The 18,148-nt window shown below is 39.9% G+C and overlaps 1 protein-coding gene and 1 pseudogene across 3 annotated transcripts in view; both read left to right on the top strand.

Moving 5' to 3' along the window:
* Positions 1-18,148, top strand: part of EDA (ectodysplasin A) — a 359,228-nt gene that overhangs the window by 117,990 nt on the left and 223,090 nt on the right. The gene's annotated exons all lie outside the window — the stretch shown is intronic.
* LOC133753636 (ubiquitin thioesterase OTUB1-like) overlaps positions 1-18,148 on the top strand; it is a 127,668-nt pseudogene that overhangs the window by 97,884 nt on the left and 11,636 nt on the right.

Raw genomic sequence — 18,148 nt, 5'->3', positions numbered from 1 at the left:
TCTTTCAACATTTTTGCTATGATGTGTCTGGGTATAGATCTCATTACCTTTGTCTTGGAGTTCTGCTGGCTCACTACCTAAATGGCTGTAATGGCCAGGGCTGGGCCAGGCTGAAGCCAGGAGCCAGGAGCTTCATCTGAGTCTCCCATGTGGGTGCAATGCCCCAAGCATTTGGACCATCCTCTGCTGCTTTCCCAGGGGCATTAGCGGGGACCTGGATTGCAAGTGGAGCAGCCAGGACTTGAACTGGCACCCATATGGGATGCCAGCATCATGGATGGCAGCTTAACCCGCTGTGCTACATTGCTGACCCCTGAGCTTTTTTTTATGTGTAAGTTTTACACCAAATTTGGAAAGTTGTCAGCCCATTATTTCTTTTAATGTTTGTTTATTCCCATTTCTCTATCCTTCTGTTTCTCCATTATGTGTATATTGGCATGTTTAAAGAAATCATGCATTGTTCAGAGACTTTGTTAATTTTTCTTATTGCTCAACCCTCATTCTTTGTATCACATAATCTGCTAATCTTTCTTCAAGTTGGTTAATACTTTCTTCTGTCTGTCAAATCTACTGTTGAGTCTAATGATTTTTTTTTCATTTTAGTTATTTGTTATTGTGTTTCTCCACTCTGGGATATATATTATACACACACACACACACACACACACACATATATATATATATATTCTCTTTATTGAGATTCTGTATTGATGAGGCATTAATCATGGTTTCTTTTAAATCTTTTAAAAATAGATTTATTTATTTATTTGAAAGGCAGAGTTAGAGAGAGAGAGAGAGAAAGAGAGAGAGATCTACTACCCACTGCTTCACACTCCAAATGCCTGCAACAGCTTGGGCTGGGCCAGGACATAGCCAGGATCCTAGAACTCCATCTGGGTCTGTCATATAGGTGGTAGGGACCCACCTTCTCAGGAGCATTAGCAGGGAACTGGATTAGAAGTGGAGTATCTGGGACTTGAACTGGTGCTCATATGGGGTGCCAGTGTTGTAGGGAGCAGCTTAATCTGTTGTACCACAATGCCAGCTGCAGTTTCCTTTAATTTTTGGGATACATTTATAATATCTGCTCTGAAGACTTTGTTTGCTAAATCTAATAACAGCTTTCTCACAGATAGTTTATCTTGCCTACTTCTTAAAAGCCGCGTGTGTGTCACACTTTACTGAATCTTTGCCTGTATTATAATTTTTGTTGAAAATTGGATATTTTAGATAATATATTATAACAAGCTAGACACTGATTAACAAAACCAGCCCCTCCCCAGTCCAATTTATTGTTATTGTTGTTTGTTGTTTGTTTGGTGACTTAGATGTACTCTCAGTGAAGTCTGTTTTTCCCACAGTGTAAAACCTCTGATGTTTCCTCAGAAGGCATAAGGTTTGGCACATACACAGTCACATTTAAATGGTAGTGGTTTTGACTCTCTCTTTTCTCTGATCTATTAAGTTGTATTTTTCTATTGGTATCATGCATGGTCAGCTGTCAGCCACCATGGGTTGCCAACTTCTTTCTTTCTTTCTTTCTTTCTTTCTTTCTTTCTTTCTTTCTTTCTTTCTCTCTCTCTCTCTCTCTCTCTCTCTCTCTCTCTCTCTCTCTCTCTCTCTTTCTTTCTTTCTTTCTTTCTTTCTTTCATTTTTTGCCAGGCAGAGTTAGACAGTGAGAGACAGAGAGAGAGTTATAGACAGTGAGAGAGAGAGACAGAGAGAAAAGTCTTCCTTCCGTTGGTTCACTCCCCAATGGCAACTACGGCCGGCGCTGCGCCAATCTGAAGCCAGGAGCCAGGTGCTTTCTCCTGGTCTCCCATGCAGGTGCAGGGACCCAAGCACTTGGGCCATCCTCCACTGCCTTCCTGGGCCACAGCAGAGAGCTGGACTGGAAGAGGAACAGCCGGGACTAGTACCTGGCGCCCCAACCGGGACTAGAACCCAGTGTGCCAGCACTGCAGGCGGAGGATTATCCAAGTGAGCTACGGTGCTGGCTGCCAACTACTTCTTATATTGTTTTTTAGCAGTATTTGGGGGCATAAATCACTCCATCTGACCCAATTAAATTTAGTCCTCTTTGCACAGGTATCTTTTTAAAAGATTCATGCAATCATTCATAAGGCAGAGCATCAAAGAGAGCTTCCATCCTCCAGTTCACTCCCTAAATGGCCACAACAGCCAAGGCTGGACCAGGCCAAAACCAGGAGCCGGGAACTCCATCTGGATCTCCCGCATGAGTATCCAGGGCCATCATCTGCTGCCTTCCCAAGTGCATTTGCAGGAAGCTGGATTGGAAGCAGAGCAACTGGGACTTGAATTGGCATTCTGATATGGGATGTCTGTGACTTAACCCACTGCATCACAAAGCCAGCCCTATCCACAGGTATTCTGAGACCTGTATTTGAGATTTTTCTGACCCTAGAAGGTCTCCTCTTAGATATATTTTCCTTTGGTTCTCTTCTGTTATGTATTTTGCTGATGTATGGGTTAGCTTATTGCTGTCATGGAGCAACTAGCCCCTTCTTAAGTATTCATCACCAAAATCTCCATTGTTTTCCATAGCACTCTAGCCTTTGTTTTTAAAGATTTATTTATTTATTTATTTGAAAGTCAGAGTCACACAGAGAGAAGGAGAGGCAGAGAGAGATAGAGAGAGGTCTTCCATCTGCTGGTTCACTCCCCAGATGACCATAATGACTAGAGCTGTGCTGATCCAGAGCCAGGAGCCAGGAGCCAGGAGCCTCTTCCAGGTCTCCCACATGGGTGCAGGAGCTGAAGGACTTGGACCATCTTCTACTATTTTCCCAGGCCATAGCAGAGAGCTGAATTGGAAGTGGAGCAGCCGGGTCTTGAACCGGTGCCCATATGGGATGCCGGCACTTCAGGCCGGGGCGTTAACCTGCTGTGCCACAGTGCTGGCCCCAACACTCTAGTCTTAAACTTTCTCATGCTCTGTTCTAAATAAAATCAGTTTCCTAGGGGAGAATTATGGAGTCTTCCATTCTTTTTTTAAAAAATATTTATTTATTTATTTGAAAGGCAAAGTGACAGAAAAAGAAAGACAGATCCTCCATCCTCTGGTTCACTCCCCAAATGACCATGACAGTCATGTCTGGGTCAGACCAAAACCAGGAGCCAGGAACTCCATCCATGTCTTCTGCATGGGTGGCAGGGGCCCAGGCACTTGGTCTGTCTTCTCTTACCTTCCAGGTACATTAGCAAGGAGCTGGATAAGAAGCAGAGCAGCTGGGACTTGAATCTGCACTTATGGGATGTCGGTGTCGCAAGCAGCAGCTTAATTTGTTGCACCACAATGCTATCCCCCGGGTCCTCTGTGCTTGTGATCTTCCTGCCTTTGTGGGTGAAAGAGCTGCATGACTCCTCCAGAGCTGGAGATGGTTATACCCTTGCAGTTATACCCTTGATTTATTGGTAAGATGGCAGCTTCTGGACTTTCTGACTTTCCTCTCCTAGTATGGAACTTTGCCTTATGAGTGAGCTCAGGTGATGGTGTTGGAAGCCCGGCATTCTTGGCCATCCATTCCCAGGGTAGAGTTTCTGCCATGTAAGTGGTAGCTTTCTAGCTTAGGTCACCAAAGATTAGGGATGGGACTTTGGTCTACTTTAACAGAGACCAGGAGGAAGAGGAGGAAGCTAGGCAGCAGGAGCATTGTAAAGATAGGTGGCAGGTCAATTAATGGCTGCTTTACACAGTGATCTGCCATCAAGGAGACCCAGCAGGCCAGTTCACCTCAAATGGCATTGGTTTTCCATGTGGAAAGCCAGGGCTTCAGATGGACACAGAAGTCAGCTTTTGAAGAGCCCTAGCAGCTCTGCCAGCCAAGAGCTGGGTCACTGGAAATGGAACTGCCTTGGTGGTTGAAGGACTCCTGGGTCAGAGCTGCAGACCCTATTGGCTCTAAGCTGAAAAAGCCTTTCACTTGGCCCAGCTTCCAAAGTAACCACTGCTGTTGCGGAGACGGCCAAGTACGGTCAGCAACATTGCAGGCAGAACTGTAAATTTCCTTTAGAGATGCTACCTGCTTTCTCTTCAGGCCAGCTCTCCTTGCAGGCCAGCTAGAAAGTGGAAGTGAACTGGGTGCCTTCCCTAAGGAAGTTCACACCTCCCCTATGATGTCTCTTCCATTACCCCATTTGAAGAGGTAGATAAGTCTGGGCCTCATACCTGTCCATGCCTTAATGCCCACCTGATTATTATCAGGCCCCTTCTATCAGTTTCTATTTGCCTCTCAATGGGAAAACTTCCTCATGGTTTAGATAGCATCTTTATTAGGTCCTCTAATAATGACTCAGCCCTTTGTTTTAAAGCCCTGTGTATTTAATTATCTTTTAAGATTTGTTTTCTCTAGACTTGAAACAGTGAAATTCTAGATGGTCATGCACATGAAACCTCAGATGGAAGCAGTTTCTGCAAGCTGGCTCTGCCGTACCCCTCTAGAGGCCACCTCCTGCTGGAACCCTGACTTGACTGCAGCTTCCTACTCAGCTTGAAGAAGCCAGAGCGGTCATTGTCCAATATCCCCTAAGAGTCCATTCTTCTGGGGGAGGGAATGTGAGGAGTCAGATGGGTTGGTTAATAGGCAATCAGGTTAGTCCCAGTGGAAACTTAGGGTGCCAAATGCTTGCTTTCCCCAAAAGTTACCTTTAGCAAGGTCAAAAGTGCCTTTCCATTTCTTAGGAATTTCCAATTATATCATGAGAATGGCAAGGGAGTGGTGATTCCACCCTTCTGAGCTCCTAGTTTGCTGTAAAACAAATTAGGTATCCCACCCTTGGATGGCTCTTTGGTTTTATCTTGAGCAAGCCAGACAAAGTCTAAAGATTGCAAATCAGGTCTTTTGATGGGTTTGTCTTATCCTTGTAACTGAATGTCAAGCTGTTAAGTTTTTTTTCTTCCCCAAAATTGTGATTAAAAACCCTATTGCCACCAGCCCCTTCAGGTTTTGTGTCTCTTGGAGCCCCCCTCTAGGCCACTCTGGCTGGAGGTCTCAGACTCTAATAAATCTTGTTTTAAAATAATATTAATAATAAAAAACTCAAGTGGTAGCTGGATAGAGGGAGGGGGTCCCAGACCTCAGAGCCATGCCTAACTGGATTAGAGCTTCTAAAACACAGGATTAGGGCTGGGTGAGAAATGTTGGCATTCTGCCCTACTCCACATGACACCATAATCCTAGGCTGCAAACTGGAGGGAGAGGTAGCTTTGTGTTCCTTGATACAATTACCCAGAGTAGAGTTTCTGTCACATTGAGCTGGGAAAATGGGGTGGGAGTGGGCAGCAGAGAATGAATCACGTCTTAAATGCCACAGACTATTACTCTTACCAAAATCTAGTAGTCTTTTTTGAAGAAATGCTTCTTCACTTGATCTATGCCCTTAGCACAATTTCCAGAAACTTTTTTAGAGATTTATACTTTTCTATTATTTTCATCAATTGTGATGGTTTAGCTGAGTTGAGTCTCTCCAGTGCCTTATACCATTATCCTGCAAGTCATTCCCCTTATTCCCTTTCTGATAGTCTTTTTTTTTAACCTCAGCTCTGAGTAGTTCTGTGTCATGAATATTCAGATTGGGTAATCAGCCAAAGACTCAGAGGGATCCCCTTTGTAGATGTCTGGAGCACCTACTCTCTCTGCAGCTTCATTGTCTCCTGTACTCTCCTCCACAATTTAAAAACAGATTGGTCTATCTTGTCTCTGCCTCTTCAGCTCCATGACATCACTGGGCTCTTTCTGAGTTCTCTCTCCTTGTACTGTGACTTAGAAACTTCCTCCATGCAGTAAACTAGAGCAATAATTGGGCTTACCTTGTTGGGTTCTTTTTCCTTGGGGTCACAGTCTTGTGCTACCTGTTGTCTAATATCTGAGAGGAATGTTTGGTTTTTTTTTTTTTCCTGTCATTCCAGGTGTTTAAGGAAGGCAAGTAAATCTGATCCTTTTTTTTTTTTTTGCTAGAAAGTGAGAGTTCCAGTCCAGAGCCCATCTCCTTTCTTTTTATTGATTAATAACTAAAGCTCCAAACTTAAATCTAGTTCTCCAGTGGTTAAGGCAAGTTACTTAATTTATCTGTGCTTTATGTTTCTGATTTACAAATTCTGGTGTTATGAGGATAAAATGAGTTAGTGTTTCTTAAGTGTTTATAACAGGATATGGCTAATAGAAAGCTGAAATAAGCTTTAGCCGATACTATTACCACTATCACCCTGCCACCACTCTTATTATTGCTGCTGCTGCTGCTGCTACTGCTACTATCTTCATTTCCCATACACCCTAGGGATATATGGCTACAGATATAGAAGAATATTAGATCATAATATCTAGTAGTTTCTACTAAGTTTTAGACCTACAGCAGTTGTATTTTTGTGTGAATGAATTCTTGTTCATTTGTATTAATATGCAAACTTAAGACAGTAGACTTTTAGAGCTGAAAGCAATCACCTATTTCAATTTACTTACTTTGCATATGAGCAAATTAGGCCCATAGAGCTGATTCTCTGGGGTGAGATTACATAACAAGTCCATCTTTGTCTTCCATTAAGTATTCTTGGCATCACATTATTATACCACTTGGCTTTTCTGTGCCTAATGCCCTCTTCTACCAATTTCCAAGCGAAAACTTTGTGATTAATTATAATTGTGTGATTCAAAATTGATATAAAACCAAAGATAATGTTAAGAGTCTATATGAAGACTCAGGGTAGTTCAACCTAGGTAGGTGGATGTGTTCAATACCCAGGCGTTAGCAGAATATCTATGGCCTGTTTCTGTTTTATAAAGAACTGGAAACAGTTAAGGTGACTAATTTTGGAAATGTGTTGCATTTCCATCTGGTCTGAATCAATGAACTTAAACTTCATGCTACATGAGATGGAGACATTTTATAAGACACCCAATTTAGAGATTATTATATAATGTTCCTAGAATCTGCTTTTGGTGTTATACGAGGAATTTAATTATTTATCTGGACAAAAGTTATCTATAATATCAGTAATGTCTAATAAAGCAAGTAGATGCCACTTATTGACTTGAATACACTGCATTGAGCCCTCAAGCTTTCTTTCTGTGATGTTCTCTGTCAGAGCAGTGCATTGGTGGTTTGCTGTTATATTCTTCAGCAGAGGAAGAAGATGTAATAAAACTGACAACCTCTTATTGGACATCTATGTGCCAGACATTAAATGCTAAACACTTTATATATATCACTTCATTTAATCCTCACAGAAGCATTTTGAAGAAGGTGTTATATTTTAAATTTATAGAAAAGGAAACTTGGACACAAAAAGGTGAAATATGTCATCCACGATTACATAGCAAACCAGGGGAAGATTTGGAATTCTGACCCAGGGTGTCTGACTCTGAAACCTCATGCTTCCCGTGAGATTTATCATAGGAATTAGTGCTTGATTCTTTGGTCATAGCACTGCTATTTAATGAACAGCTCTGTGGCACAAATTCTTAAAGGCAATGTTATAAAGGTAATGTAGTATATTTTTGCCCATAAGATTAAGAAGGAAAACAAGTAATTAAGCATTGTATGTTATATAAGACTTGGGTGAAAGAAGGCAAGATGCTATAGAAGTAATATGATAGACTCCTGAATGGTATCCACCCATTGGTTTTACCAGCCAGTGGATAGTCTTTGAGAAAACAGGATATTTTGGCTAAGCAAAAAAAAAACCTGTGCTTTAGAGTAGTAAGGTTGATGGGGGTGAATACAGTGCTACCTCTAGTCAGATCCTCACAATGGTGCTTTAAAGTAGATAGTATCATCTCTCATTTTCAGATAAACAACTTGAAACTTAATAACTTGCCTAAAGGCACAAGCTGTTACATTATTGTAGAATTTGCAGCCACTCCCTCCTCCCAACCAGGTCTGCCTTCTCGAGAGCGAGAGCCCATGTTATTTCTGTTCTCACCCTCTTCTTCTCTCTCTCCTTCTTCCCCTCCTTCTTTCCATCTCCCCCTCTCCCTGAAGCAGGACCCAGGTAGCAGTATTCCTTCTACTAGTTTTTTTTTTAAATCTCTGCTTTCTATTTGGGATTATTTTTCAATAGAATAGAATAGAGAGAAGTTGTATTTTCTTCATCACCTAAAGTTTTTTCACTGGAGTCAGTGAAGGGGCAGGAGTGGAGAACTTAAGTAGTTCTCATGTACTAATTAATATTTCCAGTTTCTATTTGTTACCTTGGGATTCTATCAGTTCATGATAACACTCATTATCTTATGCTGAGCACAAGCTCTTTTTTTGAAAAACAAAAATGTTTGTTTATTTGAAACACAGAGTTACAGAGAGGCAGAACTCCATCCAGGTCTACTATATAGGTGTCAGGGGCCCAAGGCCATAGGCCATCTTCCATCGCTTTCCCAGGTGCATTAGCAAGAAGCTGGATCAGAAGTGGAACACCCAGGACTCAGACTAGTGCTCATAAGGGATGTCAGCATTCCAGGTGGCAACTTACTGCACCACAACCTGACCACAACTTCTGATGAGTAGCTATACATATGTTTTGATAGATAAAAATCTAAAGAATGGTTAATTAGTACACACTATTTGCTTAGGAGCTTAACCCTTCAAAAAATGGGACTCTTGAGAAAATAGAGGAAAAAAAAAAAAAACCTTTGTTGAAAATAGAGTTCTGGTTGATACTCTTTGTGATTGGTGATCTTGCCAGCTAATGATGCTGTGTCCTGTCTTTCATTAACTAACCTTTAATCACAGCTATCACAAAGGACAATATAAACACATGGTGCTTTGTTGCACTGACTATAATACATTACTACAAATAGCTTTGACCTCTAAAATCTTTTGCTTTGGCTCTTCTGTGCTCTGGAGCATCAAAGCAGTTTTTTCTTTGCTCATTAAAAAGGAAGAGACCCTACAAATAAAATACTAAAAGCCTCACTAATGGGATTGATTTATCTCATCAGTGTTCTAAAATATTGAGTGCCCCAGAAACAGTCATAAAAGCTAAATTATGAAAATCAAGATCTGCCTTTGGACTCCTGTCCCTTTCTCCTTCCTATCTTAGTTTCTCTAGTTCTCTTGTTTTCATTCTGTCTCTTTTGTTCTCTCATTTTTTCTTTCTCATTCTCTCTCTCTCTCTGTTTGCATTGTAGTTGCTTCTCCTTTATCTGAACACTAAGCAGTAATCATGTTTGCTCCAGGTTGCCATGGAAATGTTGCAAGTAGGCCTTTTAAGGAATCTGGTGTGTTCTGTTATTGAAATCACACCCAGATCTTCTAAGCATGGTGATTTAGGGAAAGTTTTCACAAAGAGATTAGTGCTCAAAACTCTGAAGTCCAGGCACCCCTCCTAACTGCAGCTTCTGTTCTCCTGTACATAGTGTTTTCTTCCATTATATCTGCTTATATATACCTGGATGTGATTTTTATTAAGAAAAAGGGTGGATTTCTTTAGATTTACATTACTCTTTGATTTCTTTCTTTTTTTTTTTTAAGCCCACAGAACAGTGACTTCCAACATTCTGTTTTTCAGAGCAGAGGGACTCAAGTCTTGAGCACATAAAACCTGGCGTAGGTGGAAGCGGAAGTGTTTTGGAGTGAGGAGAGAGACGTTTTCACCCCTGCCAGGGGGCCTGCTCATAGGAAATGATGTAGGTTCTCTCTGGTGAAAGGGATGTGTTTCCTCATTGGTGCACCAAAATAAAAAAAGGTTGAAGAGAGGTGCCAGTGTCTAGGTGGTGGGAAGAGAAGTGGGTCATATTTCCCAGGCCTCTAAGAACGGAACAAAGGAAGCACTTGGTACTGCTGCAGCCCCAATGAAAAGGGATTTAATGCTCAATACAGCAATAAAGAGGAGCAAATTCAGGATGGTATAAGCTTCATTAAGAGGTCTAAACCCCTCTAATTTTTGGGTTAGTTTGTTACCCTTTGTTGAATCTCCATTTTTTGCATCTATAAAATAAGGCTAAAAGAACCTCTCTCATAAAGTTGCTTTGGTGATGAAATGTGTTCTGCCGGCGTCATGGCTCAACAGGCTAATCCTCTGTCTAGCGGCGCCAGCACACCGGGTTCTAGTCCCGGTCGGGACTCCGGATTCTGTCCCAGTTGCCCCTCTTCCAGGCCAGCTCTCTGCTATGGCCCAGGAGTGCAGTGGAGGATGGCCCAAGTGCTTGGGCCCTGCACCCGCATGGGAGACCAGGAGAAGCACCTGGCTCCTGGCTTCAGATCAGCGCGGTGCGCCGGCCGCGGTGGCCATTGGAGGCTGAACCAACGGCAAAGGAAGACCTTTCTCTCTGTCTCTCTCTCTCTCTCACTGTCCACTCTGCCTGTCAAAAAAAAAAAAAAAGAAAAAAAAGAAATGTGTTCTTATTTACAAAGCGCTTAAATCAGTACCCATGTTAGTGTGCATTAAATAAGATAAAATAAAGAAGTATTTTGATAAGAGGCTAATCAAACAACTCTAAGGCTGACTCGGAATATATGGTCTTTGGGTAGAGTAAGTGGGATTGAGAAAACTGGCTGGGAGTTGAGACACCGGTTTTGAGTAGCCAGAATTGGCTCTGAAGTAGTAAATGGGAGCTTGTTATGAATTAATGAGTTTCTTCCTGGCTTCAGGACAGGAGCTGATATAAACCTCTTGTGGTCCAGCGATAGGTGAAGAATCCCTAGATTCTCTTGGAACACTAAACTATATGCAAGTAGTATGGGTAACTAACTCCTTGTTGACATACAGTCTAGTACAATACCATACAGGTCCCCAGAAAGCACTGTGTTTACAATGCTAAATATGACTGACTCCAAATGTATCCTTTTAGAAACTGTTTGTCTCACCTAGATTTCTTTATCTTTTCCATCACAGGGTGGAGGAAGGGGGACTTTCACTTCTGTCAGAAGAATTTTGAAGGTTTTTTTTTTTTTTTTAATCCTTTATCTTAGTTTATCTTTCTCCTGAATAGGTGGCTTTGAACTCTTTAGTACATACATATAATGTGCGTTTTCCCTGTTAATTGGGACGTTTCCTCCCACTTCCTATTTTGTCCCTAGTATTCCAATCCAAAGGATTTATGATTGCATTCATTATATATTAAAGGAACTACCAAGTAGTTCTTTCTGAGCATTAAACAGCAAAAGTCAGCTTCCATGAATGGATCGGGTTAGTAATTATAAGAGGCACGATTGGAAGGGGAGAGGGAGTGGGAAAGGGGAGGGTTGTGGGTGGGAGGGAAATTTTGGGAGGGGGAAGCCATTGTAACCCATAAGCTGTACTTTGGAAATTTATATTCATTAAATAAAAGTTTAATAATAAAAAAATAAAGATAATTGGAAATGGAATAAAAAAAAGAGGCACATTTAGCTTATTCCATCTGCAGAGTACAGCAGAACAGGGTCCTTTTTAGTTATAGGGCTGCATAGGTTTGGAGAGGTCTAATCCATCTTCTTTCCTCTAGGCTCAACTCTACCTAAACCTTTTTGGAAAGATGAATAACTTAATTTTAAAGGGCCTTTGGGAATTAAATTCAATAACCTCCTTTTAAGTCATTCCTGTGTTTAGGACTTTCACTATCAGGACATTTTTTTTCCCTTTTATTCAAGTAAAATCCCATTACAGAAAACAAAGATATTTCTACCCATTCTTAGATGCTGCTTTGTCGCACTGACTACAGTGCATTAGTACAAATAAACCTATAGAAGAAAATGTGTTTTTCTGGCCCCAATTCCATCCCAGCTGGTTTACACTACAAATATTTGGTTTTATATCTGTTTTATGGAGCAAAGAGAGGAAAAACTGGGAGAAAGGTGTGAGAGGTTTGCTTTTTATAACCTTTCCTTTTTAGTGCTAGGTTGTGATCATTTGTCTATTTACCTTTGGCAATGTGTTTGTCTTTTGTTTCCCTACCTATGAGTTAGGAATGTTATTTCTACCAATATACTAGTCATAAAGTCCTACTCCAATCAAAGAAATGGGAGTAGACTCAAACCAAAGAAATGGAGAGTAGGTTGAGGAGAGATCAATCCTAGATGCATTTAACATGAATTCCTTTTCCTTTCCCCAATATTTGCTAGCCCTTTAGTCTTTCTATTCTTTTTTTTTTTTAATATATCCCATGAGAAAGTCCTAAAAGATGCTATTGAGTTGAGAAAAAAAAACTGGTTAAAATATGTCTCTTTGGTAGTTAAAGAAAATAGTACAAATAATTTAGTAATCAAATGAGAAGCTTACCCACCATGGTTGATCAAGTGTGATAGTTCACAGTTAATATTTGGTTAACCAACTTAATTATAAGGTTGAGCATTAGTAGAAATACTTCTTTTGAATAATATTGATTGCATGATCCTGAGTGTTCCACATTAAATCAGCTTAAACCAATGTATTTGCTTTTTAGAGGTAAAACATTGTCATCTGTTGCACATTACGGACCTAATGTAGTCCATATCTGCTTCTTCATAACTAAAAAGATATTCTAACTTCATCCCAGCAGATAGTTTGTCAGCTGCTTAGCAGCAACATGTTTACAAGAAAAAAATCTTACACACTTAATTCTGCCCAGAGGGATACTATAAAGCATTGTGAACAGAGAGCTGAACTTTCATAATGAAGCCATTGTGGATATTGTGTCAAGATGTCATTTTAATAATCCAAATTTTAATCATCTTGATTTCATCTGTCAGGTCATATTTTACTTTGTATTAGCCACACACCTCTGAAAAGAGGCAGTGGTGATAGAATCTACACCTGTTCTAATTTGTTTGCACTGCCAGGTATCAATGGGAGAATAGGTTTAACATAGTTTACACAAAGGTCTCCATATGGGCTCAATTCCTGTATGAAAGTACTCTCTATGTGGCTACAGATAAGAACAAGATATTTTGGCTATGGAGTCATAATTCTCAAGCAATTTGTCTACATTTTATTATGTATTATTAGAGTTTGTACTTAAATGCATTTTGGATGAAGGCCCTGCTAAAATAATTTATGCCCGTATTCTTCCAATTCTACTACTACACGTGTTCTTCCTCAGACTGTTCCTTTAAAACTACTTGCAAACATCAAGTACAGACTTTGGAAGGTGTATTTCTTCATTTTTATACATAAAGAGCAAGGATTAAGCATTATGATTCATTCTGGTAATTGAGTATAAGCCAGAAGTTCCAGTGGAGTAAAGGGTAAGACTACTCCCATGAGGTGGGAGAAACAGGCATGTTGGATGAAATGCTCTGGTGATATGGAGTAAATTATACTAGACAAAGAAGATTGAATGTCAAGGTATTACCTCTTTAAATCCTTAGAAAGAGCAGTTTTACAATAAGAATTTATGAATTACACTAGTATGCTTGCTTCTCTCTTCTTTTGCCTTTATTTGGGCTTTTTCATTGTTACTTGGTTCTGGAAACAGTATTCATATTCAGCAAATGTATTTTGAATAATAACAAATGCTTAAGTACAATTTAAAGTGATAAGTTTGTTAGAAAGAAAAAGGCAACAAACAAAAACAAAAACAAAAACAGAGACCATATCTACTTCTTTCCGTATGGATACTTATGAAACCAGTTGTTGAGGCTGGGGATTTTGGATCATATCTGACTCCTGGTTCCACAAAAGAACGTATACACTGGGTCGGGCATTGTGGTACAGCATGTTAAGCTGACCCTTGGGACCCTTGGGACATCCACAACCCATATTGGAGTGAGTCTCAGCTGCTTCACTTCCAATGCAGCTCGCTGCTAATGTGCCTGGGAAGGCAGTGGATGATGACCCTAGTACTTAGGTCCCTGACACCCATGTAAGTGTCCCGGATGGAATTCCTGACTCCTGGCTTCAGCCTGGCCCAGCCCCAGCTGTTGCAGGCATTTGGAGAGTGACCAGCAGATAGAAGCCCTGTTTCTCTGTTGCTCCCTCTATGTCATACTAGTTTTTAAAATAAATAAATAAATAAATCTTTTAAATTATGAATTTATATGCTGTCTGATCTGTTTATCCTCTAATGCATTTTATCTTATAAGTTCCACGGTTATTAAATATCTGCATTAATTGAAGAATGGGATTTATTATTTAATAACTGTGTATCTTAAGATTCCTTTCTCTTGTTTGTTCTGGGGAAATCAATGCTTTCATTTTACAAAAAAAAAAAAAAAAAAGCATTGTTCCCCTGATACAGCATTGTAACTGAAGATAGATGGGATATACTCAATTCTAAGTGGACCAATGTCACTTTTATGTACCGCAGGAGTGAATAAGATCATCTGTAGATTAGCCAAATGGAAAATAGCTTTGTGTTTTACCTTTGTAGCAGCCTCTTGAAGGGTATTTAATTTGATACTGTTATCTGTAAGAAATAGAATAAAGCAGGATGAAGCATGTACATTCAGATCTGCAAGCCAACAACACTCTGGAAAGCAGAAAGTGTGAATTTTTTGCTTTTAAAAAAAATCTGGAAGAAGGCCCCAAATAATTCAGGGGAAGAAAAATGATGCCGAAGTGAAGTCACCTGACTCAGTGAATAATTCCAGTGAAACCCAGGAAGAACCGCATTAGTGATAGTCTGTAAGTGTACACAGTGCTTTACAATAGGTTGATTGCACTAAACAAAGAAGAAAATCCTTTCTCTAAGGAGTTCACAATCTAATGATACAAGTTGGTGCCATACAATATGGAATGAGAACAGTAAGTGAGCCCCATGGTGGGTGGTCTTCATAGCTGAAATGCTTCAAAAACAAGTGCCTTCTTGGAAAGGTGGAGGTTGGAAAGTGAGTAGCCCAGGCGTGCAAAGAAGGAGAAGACCATTCTTTTGGGACTGGAGAACGTGGATAAGGAAGGGAGGGATTGATAATATGTCTGAAAAGAGGTGCAACTTAAAAATAAAACTGACATTGGCATGGTAGAGCTTGGTGATTTAGAGAACAAGAAAAATGCCAGCAGATGAAGGCTGAGAGAGGAGCAAACAACCTGCCCGAAGTCGCTGTGTTCTACCAAATATCACATCTTTAAAGACCCAGATCTGGAGAATGCTGCTTGCAACAGCTTCTTGCCAGAGGAAAGAACCGTCCAGTATGATTGGAACAATCTAATAATATTCTGTATTTGACAAGGCCTTGTAGTATTATGCTCTTAAAACTGTATATATGAAATACATTAAATAAATAAAATCAGTTCCTTTATGTAAATAAAAAGAGCCTTATAATCAGCAAAGCAGTACAAATGTACATCATCCTTGTATTTTGCTTAGCTTTGACTTCATTAACTTAGTGATTGATAAAATATTTTAAGAGAAAAATTTAACATTAGAACTTCCTATTTCAGGCATGTTGTCACGGACAGATTTGATATTATGAACGTCTCATTACAAGGTCTCCTGGTAAATTGCCCCCCAAAGGGCTCCCTACTTCCTTTGCAATTGAACTAATACTGATCTTCACATTAGTGAAGATCCTCATTCTCATCCTCATTCCTGTCTCCTCTCTTCCTACCTAGCCTTTTTCTCGTTTGTGTTCATATTGTCATATAGTTTCTTTTTACTCTGCTTCATTCTAACAAGGATTTGGGTTGGCTTACTGAGAAGTATATTCAATAAAAGGGTTAACAAATTGACAGAGAGATGAGTGTGAAGGGGAAAGAAATATAAGAAACAAAACAGGCCAGAATAAGGTTATTAGACCATGTATGAGGCCCTGGGGACTCTATGGTTGTGCCATAAGTTTGGCTCTGAGCTTGTTAGATGATAGATTCGGTAGGGAAATATTAGGTATGAGAAATGAACTAATTTCTCAGAAGAAACATACCTTTTCTTGGGCCCTGTGAGAAATTCCTCCCATGAGTTTATATGAATGCCAATTCAGTGAGTTTAGTTTTTATCCTGAGAGCACTGGGAAAGCAATGAAAGCTTTTGATCCAGGGGATGACATACACAAAGCTGTATTTAAAGCAGTGTAGGAAGGAGTGAATGAATAGGGGGAAACTAGATGCAGGAGAACCAGTTAGAGAGGAAGTTGTAAGGGTCTGGACAAGGATGTTATGAGAGGAATTTGCAAAGGAAGGAAAGCTATGAGAGAGGATACGAACATGTACAAGGTCACTGTTTGGTTTTTGAATGGAAAAGGAAGAATCAAGGTTGCCTGTAAGATACGGGTGTAGATAGAGTGATGGTACTATAATACTTTACAAATAAAAGAGGAGGAGCTTTGTGTTAAAGTAGAAAGCCAAGAAGGTGATGAAAAGGCTGAGGTAACCACTGTGGGGTTTTATAGTCTAGTCACATTTTGGAAGAAGTGGAGCAAAGAAAATGGAGAGTGGCCATTCATTTAGGATTTTATATTTTATGAAGTGCTTTTACATAAAGTATCTTATTTTGTCCTCTTTATAATCTTGAAGGGAAGTAGTAGTCTCCACATTTTACAGATAAAAAATGTGAGGCTAATGATTAATGGGTTCATCTAAAGCCATATAGCCGTGAGTGCCTTATATTTTTCTCCGATTGTGTCACACTGCCTCAGCTTGGAGCTGTTAGTGTAATATTACCACATGACAAAATCTGGACAAGATTAGAGTTTTGTCATCACAATGACCATTAATTTTTTCTTTCCTTTATACAATTGTCCCACTGGGGATATTTGATATGAGTAGGACTGCTTGCCCCTAAACTAAATGTCCCCACACCGCTATGCTTTTAAAATTTCATACCTGCTTTTTATAGTTCTTTAATCTCTTCCACTGCTGTCAGCTGTTACTGCTTGATGTATCTGGCAGCTCCCTTACTTCTAATCAGTTGTGCCCCTGGAAACCAGATAAATAAGCTTGTTACTTTTAGACACAATCTTAAGAGTGAGTGTGCATTGAGTTAGGACATAGGGAGTCATCTTATGAGAACCCTAATTCTAGTGCTATATTTTTGTGAGTAAAGAGCATGAGTCTTAGTGCTTGAGCATTCTTGGAGCTGTTTTTGCTGTTTTCTAGATTCTTGGCTAATTCTGTACAGTTGAAGGTGCTGGATAAGTTACCTAGAAAGGTGAGATGTCAGTTTGTATATTTAGTATATAACCTCTGACCGATTTTAAAAATAGATGTGGATTGGTTGTGACAGGGCATGTGACCATGCTTTAGAAACAGAAGGTTGTGAAATTTTAGTGAATAGTAGTCTAGTTGCCAGAGGTTTGAAGTGACTGCCCAGTCTTTATTTCAGAATGATTTGTGACTGCTTCTTTCAGTCCCCAATCCACTCTGCTGGAAAAGTTGCAGACATTCCCTTTTGTTTCCAGTAAGTCTTCTCTCCCTAAACGGTCACAGATACTTCCCGCCAGCCCTCCCCAGATTCACTTGTCTTTCCCATTTTCCTTCTGTGAAGAAGGCTTTTCATAAAGATTTATTGACTCTCTACAGGGACGTTGTTTCTATAGGAAGCACTGCACTCCTCAGTGTGAAATGTGTGTCTCCAGGTGGCTGAATAAAGCACTTTAAGACAGTTGGTACAGCATGTGCATAATTCCGATATGTGGACTATAGACAGCTTAGCACCGTGAGCACCCAATGTATGTCCAAACAGAAATGGTATTTTTTTGCAAATTTACTTTTCAAATTAATTTTTAAGATGATGGATAATTAGTGACTAATCAATACATTCATTAGGCTACCTGAACTGGGTGGAAATGAGAAAAAAGGCAGAAGAAAGGTGATTTCCCTTCACAGTCTGATGAGTATGAAATTAATAATAGTTAATGTCATTAGAGCTCAGCAAGTTCAATAACTAAAACTTTTAGCCTTCCGAATGTCCCTTGGTAAAGTTATATTCTTCATAGGGATGTTATGGGAAGGTGTTTATTTCTTTGCACAGATGAGTTGGAACAAAGAAACTACTCTTACTGTTAGTTAGAAATACACACATGTCACCTTGTGCTCTGAAAAATGGGAATGAGTTTGAATTAGCTGTTGTCTTTGAAAAATACAACTCTGATAATACCATCTTATGACTTTGAATTGAGCTTTGGAAGAAAGTTTCTGGTGTGATGCTATTTGGAACCCATGATTGATGATAAGATTTGCGAAGATGATTGAAAGGACACAACTCCTGATGCCCTTGCATGAATGTGTTTAAGGCATGAAAGTATTTTCTAGAAACAGATGCAACATCTGGGCTTTGACGGTAGTGAGGGAGATTTTTGGCTTTAGTAG

The sequence above is a fragment of the Lepus europaeus genome, chromosome X, assembly GCF_033115175.1.
Source record: "Lepus europaeus isolate LE1 chromosome X, mLepTim1.pri, whole genome shotgun sequence".
Taxonomy (NCBI): domain Eukaryota; kingdom Metazoa; phylum Chordata; class Mammalia; order Lagomorpha; family Leporidae; genus Lepus; species Lepus europaeus.
Note: the sequence above shows the minus strand (reverse complement) of the source record. Positions and strands in the feature narration are given on the sequence as shown.